We start from the raw sequence: 13,101 nt of genomic DNA on the forward strand, positions 1-13,101 counted from the left end.
GACCATGAAATTGAAAAGCATTTGAAATGAACTCTGAAAAGGTTCCAAGTTGGCATGGTATCATCATTTCACCCACACAGCATGTGCAAGAAAATAGAGAGGCTTACGGCAAAAACTAGATGCACTTCGTGTACAAAACGGACAATCTCCTTCGAAGTATCTAGGTTTCATACGGAAACTCGTCTGTTACAAAGGGATTTCAATTTTGTTGAACTTATTTGGACCCCCTTGTTTTTCTCTATTCAAAGTGCACCATTCGAAGCCACATCATCAATTTACAACCCTTTCCGACTTCATTTGTTATTTTTCATGCATTTACTGATTATTTTGAGCGATAAGACCATGAAATTGAAAAGCATTTGAAATGAACTTTGAAAAGGTTCCAAGTTGGCATGGTATCATCATTTCACCCACAGAACATGTGCGAGAAAGTAGAGAGGCTTACGGCAAAAACTGGATAATCTTCGTGTACAAAAGGGACAATCTGAGTATGAGGGTTTCATACGGAAACTCATGTGTTTACAAAGGGATTTCAATTTTGTTTAACTTATTTGAACCCCCTTGTTTTTCTGTGTTTAAAATGCACCATTCAAAGCCACATCATCAATTTACAACCCTTTCTGACTTCATTTGTTATTTTTCATGCATTTACTGATTATTTTGAACTATAAGACCATGAAATTGAAAATCATTTGAAATGAACTCTGAAAAGGTTCCAAGTTGGCATGGTATCATCATTTCACCCACATAGCATGTGCAAGAAAGTAGAGAGGCTTACGGCAAAAACTGGATGCACTTCGTGTACAAAACGGACAATCTCCTTCGAAGTATGAGGGTTTCATACAGAAACTCGTCTCTTACAAACGGATTTCAATTTTTTTGAACTTATTTGAACCCCCTTGTTTTTCTGTGTTCAAAATGCACCATTCAAAGCTACATCATCAATTTACCACCCTTTCTGACTTCATTTGTTATTTTTCATGCATTTACTCATTATTTTGAGCTATAAGACCATGAAATTGAAAAGCATTTGAAATGAACTCTGAAAAGGTTCCAAGTTGGCATGGTATCATCATTTCACCCACACAGCATGTGCAAGAAAGTAGAGAGGCTTACGGCAAAAACTGGATGCACTTCGTGTACAAAACGGACAATCTCCTTCGAAGTATCACAGTTTCATACGGAAACTCGTCTGTTACAAAGGGATTTCAATTTTGTTGAACTTATTTGGACCCCCTTGTTTTCTCTGTTCAAAATGCACCATTCAAAGCCACATCATCAATTTACAACCTGACTTCATTTGTTATTTTTCATGCATTTACTGATTATTTTGAGCTATAAGACCATGAAATTGAAAAGCATTTGAAATGAACTCTGAAAAGGTTCTAAGTTGGCATGGTATCATCATTTCACCCACATAGCATGTGCGAGAAAGTAGAGAATCTTACGGCAAAAACTGGATGCACTTCGTGTACAAAACGGACAATCTTAGTATGAGGGTTTCATACGGAAACTGGTTTGTTACAAAGGGATTTCAATTTTGTTCAACTTATTTGAACCCCCTTGTTTTTCTGTGTTCAAAATGCACCATTCAAAACCACATCATCAATTTACAACCCTTTCTGACTTCATTTGTTATTTTTCGTGCATTTACTGATCATTTTGAGCTATAAGACCATGAAATTGAAAAGCATTTGAAATGAACTCTGAAAAGGTCCCAAGTTGGCATGGTATCATCATTTCGACCACATAGCATATGCAAGAAAGTAGAGACGCTTACGACAAAAACTGGATACACTTCGTGTACAAAACGGACAATCTCAGTATGAGGGTTTCATACGGAAACTAGTCTGTTACAAAGGGATTTCAATTTTGTTGAACTTATTTGAACCCCCTTGTTTTTATGTGTTCAAAGTGCACCATTCGAAGCCACATCATCAATTTACAACCCTTTCTGACTTCATTTGTTATTTTTCATGCATTTACTGATTATTTTGAGCTATAAGACCATGAAATTGAAAAGCATTTGAAATGAACTTTGAAAAGGTTCCAAGTTGGCATGGTATCATCATTTCACCCACATAGCATGTGCAAGAAAGTAGAGAGGCTTACGGAAAAAACTGGATAATCTTCGTGTACAAAAGGGACAATCTCAGTATGAGGGTTTCATACTGAAACTCGTGTGTTTACAAACGGATTTCAATTTTGGTGAACTTATTTGAACCCCCTTGTTTTTCTGTGTTTAAAATGCACCATTCAAAGCCACATCATCAATTTACAACCCTTTCTAACTTCATTTGTTATTTTTCATGCATTTACTGATTATTTTGAGCTATAAGACCATGAAATTGAAAATCATTTGAAATGAACTCTGAAAAGGTTCCAAGTTGGCATGGTATCATCATTTCACCCAGATAGCATGTGCAAGAAAGTAGAGAGGCTTACGGCAAAAACTGGATGCACTTCGTGTACAAAACGGACAATCTCCTTCGAAGTATGAGGGTTTCATACGGAAACTCGTCTCTTACAAAGGGATTTCAATTTTTTTGAACTTATTTGAACCCCCTTGTTTTTCTGTGTTCAAAATGCACCATTCAAAGCTACATCATAAATTTACAACCCTTTGTGACTTCATTTGTTATTTTTCATGCATTTACTCATTATTTTCAGCTATAAGACCATGAAATTGAAAAGCATTTGAAATGAACTCTGAAAAGGTTCCAAGTTGGCATGGTATCATCATTTCACCCACACAGCATGTGCAAGAAAGTAGAGAGGCTTATGGCAAAAACTGGATGCACTTCGTGTACAAAACGGACAATCTCCTTCGAAGTATCAGGGTTTCATACGGAAACTCGTCTGTTACAAAGGGATTTCAATTTTGTTGAACTTATTTGGACCCCCTTGTTTTTCTCTGTTCAAAATGCACCATTCAAAGCCACATCATCAATTTACAACCCTTTCTGACTTCATTTGTTATTTTTCATGCATTTACTGATTATTTTGAGCTATAAGACCATGAAATTGAAAAGCATTTGAAATGAACTCTAAAAAGGTTCTAAGTTGGCATGGTATCATCATTTCACCCACATAGCATGTGCGAGAAAGTAGAGAATCTTACGGCAAAAACTGGATGCACTTCGTGTACAAAACGGACAATCTCAGTATGAGGGTTTCATACGGAAACTGGTTTGTTACAAAGGGATTTCAATTTTGTTCAACTTATTTGAACCCCCTTGTTTTTCTGGGTTCAAAATGCACCATTCAAAGCCACATCATCAATTTACAACCCTTTCTAACTTCATTTGTTATTTTTCGTGCATTTACTGATCATTTTGAGCTATAAGACCATGAAATTGAAAAGCATTTGAAATGAACTCTGAAAAGGTTCCAAGTTGGCCTGGTATCATCATTTCAACCACATAGCATATGCAAGAAAGTAGAGAGGCTTACGACAAAAACTAGATACACTTCGTGTACAAAACGGACAATCTCAGTATGAGGGTTTCATACGGAAACTGGTCTGTTACAAAGGGATTTCAATTTTGTTGAACTTATTTGAACCCCCTTGTTTTTATGTGTTCAAAATGCACCATTCGAAGCCACATCATCAATTTACAACCCTTTCTGACTTCATTTGTTATTTTTCATGCACTTACTGATTATTTTGAGCTATAAGACCATGAAATTGAAAAGCATTTGAAATGAACTCTGAAAAGGTTCCAAGTTGGCATGGTATCATCATTTCACCCACATAGCATGTGCAAGAAAGTAGAGAGGCTTACGGCAAAAACTGGATAATCTTCGTGTACAAAAGGGACAATCTGAGTATGAGGGTTTCATACGGAAACTCATGTGTTACAAAGGGATTTCAATTTTGTTGAACTTATTTGAACCCCCTTGTTTTTTTGTGTTCAAAATGCACCATTCAAAGCCACATCATCAATTTACAACCCTTTCTAACTTCATTTGTTATTTTTCATGCATTTACTGATTATTTTGAGCTATAAGACCATCAAATTGAAAATCATTTGAAATGAACTCTGAAAAGGTTCCAAGTTGGCATGGTATCATCATTTCACCCACATAGCATGTGCAAGAAAGTAGAGAGGCTTACGGCAAAAACTGGATGCACTTCGTGTACAAAACGGACAATCTCCTTCGAAGTATCAGGGTTTCATACGGAAACTCGTCTCTTACAAAGGGATTTCATTTTTTTTGAACTTATTTGAACCCCCTTGTTTTTCTGTGTTGAAAATGCACCATTCAAACCTACATCATCAATTTACAACCCTTTCTGACTTCATTTGTTATTTTTCATGCATTTACTCATTATTTTGAGCTATAAGACCATGAAATTGAAAAGCATTTGAAATGAACTCTGAAAAGGTTCTAAGTTGGCATGGTATCATCATTTCACCCACACAGCATGTGCAAGAAAGTAGAGAGGCTTACGGCAAAAACTAGATGCACTTCGTGTACAAAACGGACAATCTCCTTCGAAGTATCACGGTTTCATACGGAAACTGGTCTGTTACAAAGGGATTTCAATTTTGTTGAACTTATTTGGACCCCCTTGTTTTTCTCTGTTCAAAATGCACCATTCAAAGCCACATCATCAATTTACAACCCTTTCTGACTTCATTTGTTATTTTTCATGCATTTACTGATTATTTTGAGCTATAAGACCATGAAATTGAAAAGCATTTGAAATGAACTCTGAAAAGGTTCTAAGTTGGCATGGTATCATCATTTCACCCACATAGCATGTGCGAGAAAGTAGAGAGGCTTACGACAAAAACTAGATACACTTCGTGTACAAAACGGACAATCTCAGTATGAGGGTTTCATACGGAAACTGGTCTGTTACAAAGGGATTTCAATTTTGTTGAACTTATTTGAACCCCCTTGTTTTTATGTGTTCAAAATACACCATTCGAAGCCACATCATCAATTTAAAACCCTTTCTGACTTCATTTGTTATTTTTCATGCATTTACTGATCATTTTGAGCTATAAGACCATGAAATTGAAAAGCATTTGAAATGAACTCTGAAAAGGTTCCAAGTTGGCATTGTATCATCATTTCAAACACATAGCATGTGCAAGAAAGTAGAGAGGCTTACGGCAAAAACTGGATAATCTTCGTGTACAAAACGGACAATCTCAGTATGAGGGTTTCATACGGAAACTGGTCTGTTACAAAGGGATTTCAATTTTGTTGAACTTATTTGAACCCCCTTGTTTTTATTTGTTTAAAATGCACCATTCGAAGCCACATCATCAATTTACAACCCTTTCTGACTTCATTTGTTATTTTTCATGCATTTACTGATTATTTTGAGCTATAAGACCATGAAATTGAAAAGCATTTGAAATGAACTCTCAAAAGGTTCCAAGTTGCAATGGTATCATCATTTCACCCACATAGCATGTGCAAGAAAGTAGAGAGGCTTACGGCAAAAACTGGATAATCTTCGTGTACAAAAGGGACAATCTCAGTATGAGGGTTTCATACGGAAACTCATGTGTTACAAAGGGATTTCTATTTTGTTGAACTTATTTGAACCCCCTTGTTTTTTTGTGTTCAAAATGCACCATTCAAAGTCACATCATCAACTTACAACCCTTTCTGACTTCATTTGTTATTTTTCATGCATTTACTGATTATTTTGAGCTATAAGACCATGAAATTGAAAATCATTTGAAATGAACTCTGAAAAGGTTCCAAGTTGGCATGGTATCATCATTTCACCCACATAGCATGTGCAAGAAAGTAGAGAGGCTTACGACAAAAACTGGATGCACTTCGTGTACAAAACGGACAATCTCCTTCGAAGTATCACGGTTTCATACGGAAACTCGTCTCTTACAAAGGGATTTTAATTTTTTTTGAACTTATTTGAACCCCCTTGTTTTTCTGTGTTCAAAATGCTCCATTCAAAGCTACATCATCAATTACAACCCTTTCTGACTTCATTTGTTATTTTTCATGCATTTACTCATTATTTTGAGCTATAAGACCATGAAATTGAAAAGCATTTGAAATGAACTCTGAAAAGGTTCCAAGTTGGCATGGTATCATCATTTCACCCACACAGCATGTGCAAGAAAGTAGAGAGGCTTACGACAAAAACTGGATGCACTTCGTGTACAAAACGGACAATCTCCTTCGAAGTATCACGGTTTCATACGAAAACTCGTCTGTTACAAAGGGATTTCAATTTTGTTGAACTTATTTGGACCCCCCTTGTTTTCTCTGTTCAAAATGCACCATTCAAAGCCACATCATCAATTTACAACACTTTCTGACTTCATTTGTTATTTTTCATGCATTTACTGATTATTTTGAGCTATAAGACCATGAAATTGAAAAGCATTTGAAATGAACTCTGAAAAGGTTCCAAGTTGGCATGGTATCATCATTTCACCCACATAGCATGTGCAAGAAAGTAGAGAGGCTTACGGCAAAAACTGGATGCACTTCGTGTACAAAACGGACAATCTCCTTCGAAGTATCAGGGTTTCATACGGAAACTCGTCTCTTACAAAGGGATTTCATTTTTTTTGAACTTATTTGAACCCCCTTGTTTTTCTGTGTTGAAAATGCACCATTCAAACCTACATCATCAATTTACAACCCTTTCTGACTTCATTTGTTATTTTTCATGCATTTACTCATTATTTTGAGCTATAAGACCATGAAATTGAAAAGCATTTGAAATGAACTCTGAAAAGGTTCTAAGTTGGCATGGTATCATCATTTCACCCACACAGCATGTGCAAGAAAGTAGAGAGGCTTACGGCAAAAACTAGATGCACTTCGTGTACAAAACGGACAATCTCCTTCGAAGTATCACGGTTTCATACGGAAACTGGTCTGTTACAAAGGGATTTCAATTTTGTTGAACTTATTTGGACCCCCTTGTTTTTCTCTGTTCAAAATGCACCATTCAAAGCCACATCATCAATTTACAACCCTTTCTGACTTCATTTGTTATTTTTCATGCATTTACTGATTATTTTGAGCTATAAGACCATGAAATTGAAAAGCATTTGAAATGAACTCTGAAAAGGTTCTAAGTTGGCATGGTATCATCATTTCACCCACATAGCATGTGCGAGAAAGTAGAGAGGCTTACGACAAAAACTAGATACACTTCGTGTACAAAACGGACAATCTCAGTATGAGGGTTTCATACGGAAACTGGTCTGTTACAAAGGGATTTCAATTTTGTTGAACTTATTTGAACCCCCTTGTTTTTATGTGTTCAAAATACACCATTCGAAGCCACATCATCAATTTAAAACCCTTTCTGACTTCATTTGTTATTTTTCATGCATTTACTGATCATTTTGAGCTATAAGACCATGAAATTGAAAAGCATTTGAAATGAACTCTGAAAAGGTTCCAAGTTGGCATTGTATCATCATTTCAAACACATAGCATGTGCAAGAAAGTAGAGAGGCTTACGGCAAAAACTGGATAATCTTCGTGTACAAAACGGACAATCTCAGTATGAGGGTTTCATACGGAAACTGGTCTGTTACAAAGGGATTTCAATTTTGTTGAACTTATTTGAACCCCCTTGTTTTTATTTGTTTAAAATGCACCATTCGAAGCCACATCATCAATTTACAACCCTTTCTGACTTCATTTGTTATTTTTCATGCATTTACTGATTATTTTGAGCTATAAGACCATGAAATTGAAAAGCATTTGAAATGAACTCTCAAAAGGTTCCAAGTTGCAATGGTATCATCATTTCACCCACATAGCATGTGCAAGAAAGTAGAGAGGCTTACGGCAAAAACTGGATAATCTTCGTGTACAAAAGGGACAATCTCAGTATGAGGGTTTCATACGGAAACTCATGTGTTACAAAGGGATTTCTATTTTGTTGAACTTATTTGAACCCCCTTGTTTTTTTGTGTTCAAAATGCACCATTCAAAGTCACATCATCAACTTACAACCCTTTCTGACTTCATTTGTTATTTTTCATGCATTTACTGATTATTTTGAGCTATAAGACCATGAAATTGAAAATCATTTGAAATGAACTCTGAAAAGGTTCCAAGTTGGCATGGTATCATCATTTCACCCACATAGCATGTGCAAGAAAGTAGAGAGGCTTACGACAAAAACTGGATGCACTTCGTGTACAAAACGGACAATCTCCTTCGAAGTATCACGGTTTCATACGGAAACTCGTCTCTTACAAAGGGATTTTAATTTTTTTTGAACTTATTTGAACCCCCTTGTTTTTCTGTGTTCAAAATGCTCCATTCAAAGCTACATCATCAATTACAACCCTTTCTGACTTCATTTGTTATTTTTCATGCATTTACTCATTATTTTGAGCTATAAGACCATGAAATTGAAAAGCATTTGAAATGAACTCTGAAAAGGTTCCAAGTTGGCATGGTATCATCATTTCACCCACACAGCATGTGCAAGAAAGTAGAGAGGCTTACGACAAAAACTGGATGCACTTCGTGTACAAAACGGACAATCTCCTTCGAAGTATCACGGTTTCATACGAAAACTCGTCTGTTACAAAGGGATTTCAATTTTGTTGAACTTATTTGGACCCCCCTTGTTTTCTCTGTTCAAAATGCACCATTCAAAGCCACATCATCAATTTACAACACTTTCTGACTTCATTTGTTATTTTTCATGCATTTACTGATTATTTTGAGCTATAAGACCATGAAATTGAAAAGCATTTGAAATGAACTCTGAAAAGGTTCCAAGTTGGCATGGTATCATCATTTCACCCACATAGCATGTGCGAGAAAGTAGATAATCTTACGGCAAAAAATGGATGCACTTCGTGTACAAAATGGACAATCTCAGAATGAGGGTTTCATACGGAAACTGGTTTGTTACAAAGGGATTTCAATTTTGTTCAACTTATTTGAACCCCCATGTTTTTCTGTGTTCAAAATGCACCATTCAAAGCCACATCATCAATTTACAACCCTTTCTGACTTCATTTGTTATTTTTCGTGCATTTACTGATCATTTTGAGCTATAAGACCATGAAAATGAAAAGCATTTGAAATGAACTCTGAAAAGGTTCATAGTTGGCATGGTATCATCATTTCACCCACATAGCATGTGCAAGAAAGTAGAGAGGCTTTCGGCAAAAACTGGTACACTTTGTGTACAAAACGGACAATCTACTTCGAAGTATGAGGGTTTCATACGGAAACTCGTCTGCTACAAAGGGATTTCAATTTATTTGAACTTATTTGAACCCCCTTGTTTTTCTGTTTTCAAAATGCACCATTCAAATCCACATCATCAATTTACAACCCTTTCTGACTTCATTTGTTATTTTTCATGCATTTACTGTTTATTTTTAGTTATAAGACCATGAAATTGAAAAGCATTTGAAATGAACTCTCAAAAGGTTCCAAGTTGGCATGGTATCATCATTTCACCCACATAGCATGTGCGAGAAAGTAGAGAGGCTTACGACAAAAACTAGATACACTTCATGTACAAAACGGACAATCTCAGTATGAGGGTTTCATACGGAAACTGGTCTGTTACAAAGGGATTTCAATTTTGTTGAACTTATTTGAACCCCCTTGTTTTTATGTGTTCAAAATACACCATTCGAAGCCACATCATCAATTTAAAACCCTTTCTGACTTCATTTGTTATTTTTCATGCATTTACTGATCATTTTGAGCTATAAGACCATGAAATTGAAAAGCATTTGAAATGAACTCTGAAGAGGTTCCAAGTTGGCATGGTATCATCATTTCAAACACATAGCATGTGCAAGAAAGTAGAGAGGCTTACGGCAAAAACTGGATAATCTTCGTGTACAAAACGGACAATCTCAGTATGAGGGTTTCATACGGAAACTGGTCTGTTACAAAGGGATTTCAATTTTGTTGAACTTATTTGAACCCCCTTGTTTTTATTTGTTTAAAATGCACCATTCGAAGCCACATCATCAATTTACAACCCTTTCTGACTTCATTTGTTATTTTTCATGCATTTACTGATTATTTTGAGCTATAAGACCATGAAATTGAAAAGCATTTGAAATGAACTCTCAAAAGGTTCCAAGTTGCAATGGTATCATCATTTCACCCACATAGCATGTGCAAGAAAGTAGAGAGGCTTACGGCAAAAACTGGATAATCTTCGTGTACAAAAGGGACAATCTCAGTATGAGGGTTTCATACGGAAACTCATGTGTTACAAAGGGATTTCTATTTTGTTGAACTTATTTGAACCCCCTTGTTTTTTTGTGTTCAAAATGCACCATTCAAAGTCACATCATCAACTTACAACCCTTTCTGACTTCATTTGTTATTTTTCATGCATTTACTGATCATTTTGAGCTATAAGACCATGAAATTGAAAATCATTTGAAATGAACTCTGAAAAGGTTCCAAGTTGGCATGGTATCATCATTTCACCCACATAGCATGTGCAAGAAAGTAGAGAGGCTTACGACAAAAACTGGATGCACTTCGTGTACAAAACGGACAATCTCCTTCGAAGTATCACGGTTTCATACGGAAACTCGTCTCTTACAAAGGGATTTTAATTTTTTTGAACTTATTTGAACCCCCTTGTTTTTCTGTGTTCAAAATGCTCCATTCAAAGCTACATCATCAATTACAACCCTTTCTGACTTCATTTGTTATTTTTCATGCATTTACTCATTATTTTGAGCTATAAGACCATGAAATTGAAAAGCATTTGAAATGAACTCTGAAAAGGTTCCAAGTTGGCATGGTATCATCATTTCACCCACACAGCATGTGCAAGAAAGTAGAGAGGCTTACGACAAAAACTGGATGCACTTCGTGTACAAAACGGACAATCTCCTTCGAAGTATCACGGTTTCATACGAAAACTCGTCTGTTACAAAGGGATTTCAATTTTGTTGAACTTATTTGGACCCCCCTTGTTTTCTCTGTTCAAAATGCACCATTCAAAGCCACATCATCAATTTACAACACTTTCTGACTTCATTTGTTATTTTTCATGCATTTACTGATTATTTTGAGCTATAAGACCATGAAATTGAAAAGCATTTGAAATGAACTCTGAAAAGGTTCCAAGTTGGCATGGTATCATCATTTCACCCACATAGCATGTGCGAGAAAGTAGATAATCTTACGGCAAAAACTGGATGCACTTTGTGTACAAAATGGACAATCTCAGTATGAGGGTTTCATACGGAAACTGGTTTGTTACAAAGGGATTTCAATTTTGTTCAACTTATTTGAACCCCCATGTTTTTCTGTGTTCAAAATGCACCATTCAAAGCCACATCATCAATTTACAACCCTTTCTGACTTCATTTGTTATTTTTCGTGCATTTACTGATCATTTTGAGCTATAAGACCATGAAAATGAAAAGCATTTGAAATGAACTCTGAAAAGGTTCATAGTTGGCATGGTATCATCATTTCACCCACATAGCATGTGCAAGAAAGTAGAGAGGCTTTCGGCAAAAACTGGTACACTTTGTGTACAAAACGGACAATCTACTTCGAAGTATGAGGGTTTCATACGGAAACTCGTCTGCTACAAAGGGATTTCAATTTATTTGAACTTATTTGAACCCCCTTGTTTTTCTGTTTTCAAAATGCACCATTCAAATCCACATCATCAATTTACAACCCTTTCTGACTTCATTTGTTATTTTTCATGCATTTACTGTTTATTTTTAGTTATAAGACCATGAAATTGAAAAGCATTTGAAATGAACTCTCAAAAGGTTCCAAGTTGGCATGGTATCATCATTTCACCCACATAGCATGTGCAAGAAAGTAGAGAGGCTTACGGCAAAAACGGGATGCACTTCGTGTACAAAACAGACAATCTCCTTCGAAGTCTCACGGTTTCATACGGAAATTCGTCTGTTACAAAGGGATTTTTTTGAACTTATTTGAACCCCCTTGTTTTTCTGTGTTCAAAATGCACCATTCAAAGCCACATCATCAATTTACAACCCTTTCTGACTTCATTTGTCATTTTTCATGCATTTACTGATTATTTTGAGCTATAAGACCATGAGATTGAAAAGCATTTGAAATGAACTCTGAAAAGGTTCAAAGTTGGCATGGTATCATCATTTCACCCACATAGCATGTGCAAGAAAGTAGAGAAGCTTACGGCAAAAACTGGATGCACTTCCTGTACAAAACGGACAATCTCAGAATCAGGGTTTCATACGGAAACTCGTCTGTTACAAAGGGATTTCAATTTTGTTGAACTTATTTGAACCCCCTTGATTTTCTGTGTTCAAAATGCACCATTGAAAGCCACATCATCAATTTACAACCCTTTCTGACTTCATTTGTTATTTTTCATGCATTTACTGATTATTTTGAGCTATAAGACCATGAAATTGAAAAGCATTTGAAATGAAATCTCAAAAGGTTCCAAGTTGGCATGGTATCATCATTTCACCCACATAGCATGTGCAAGAAAGTAGAGAGGCTTACGGCAAAAACTGGATACACTTCGTGTACAAAATGGACAATCTCAGTATGAGGGTTTCATACGAAAACTGGTCTGTTACAAAGGGATTTTAATTTTGTTGAACTTATTTGAACCCCCTTGTTTTTATGTGTTCAAAATGCATCATTCAAAGCCACATCATCAATTTACAACCCTTTCTAACTTCATTTGTTATTTTTCATGCATTTACTGATTATTTTGAGCTATAAGACCATGAAATTGAAAAGCATTTGAAATGAACTCTGAAAAGGTTCCAAGTTGGCACGGTATCATCATTTCACCCACATAGCATGTGCAAGAAAGTAGAGAGGCTTACGGCAAAAACTGGATACACTTCGTGTACAAAAGGGACAATCTCACTATCAGGGTTTCATACGGAAACTCGTGTGTTACAAAGGGATTTCAATTTTGTTGAACTTATTTGAACCCCCTTGTTTTTCCGTGTTCAAAATGCACCATTCAAAGCCACATCATCAATTTACAACCCTTTCTCACTTCATTTGTTATTTTTCATGCATTTACTAATTATTTTGAGCTATAAGACCATGAAATTGAAAAGCATTTGAAATGAAATCTCAAAAGGTTCCAAGTTGGCATGG

The sequence above is a fragment of the Hordeum vulgare genome, chromosome 3H, assembly GCF_904849725.1.
Source record: "Hordeum vulgare subsp. vulgare chromosome 3H, MorexV3_pseudomolecules_assembly, whole genome shotgun sequence".
NCBI lineage: Eukaryota > Viridiplantae > Streptophyta > Magnoliopsida > Poales > Poaceae > Hordeum > Hordeum vulgare.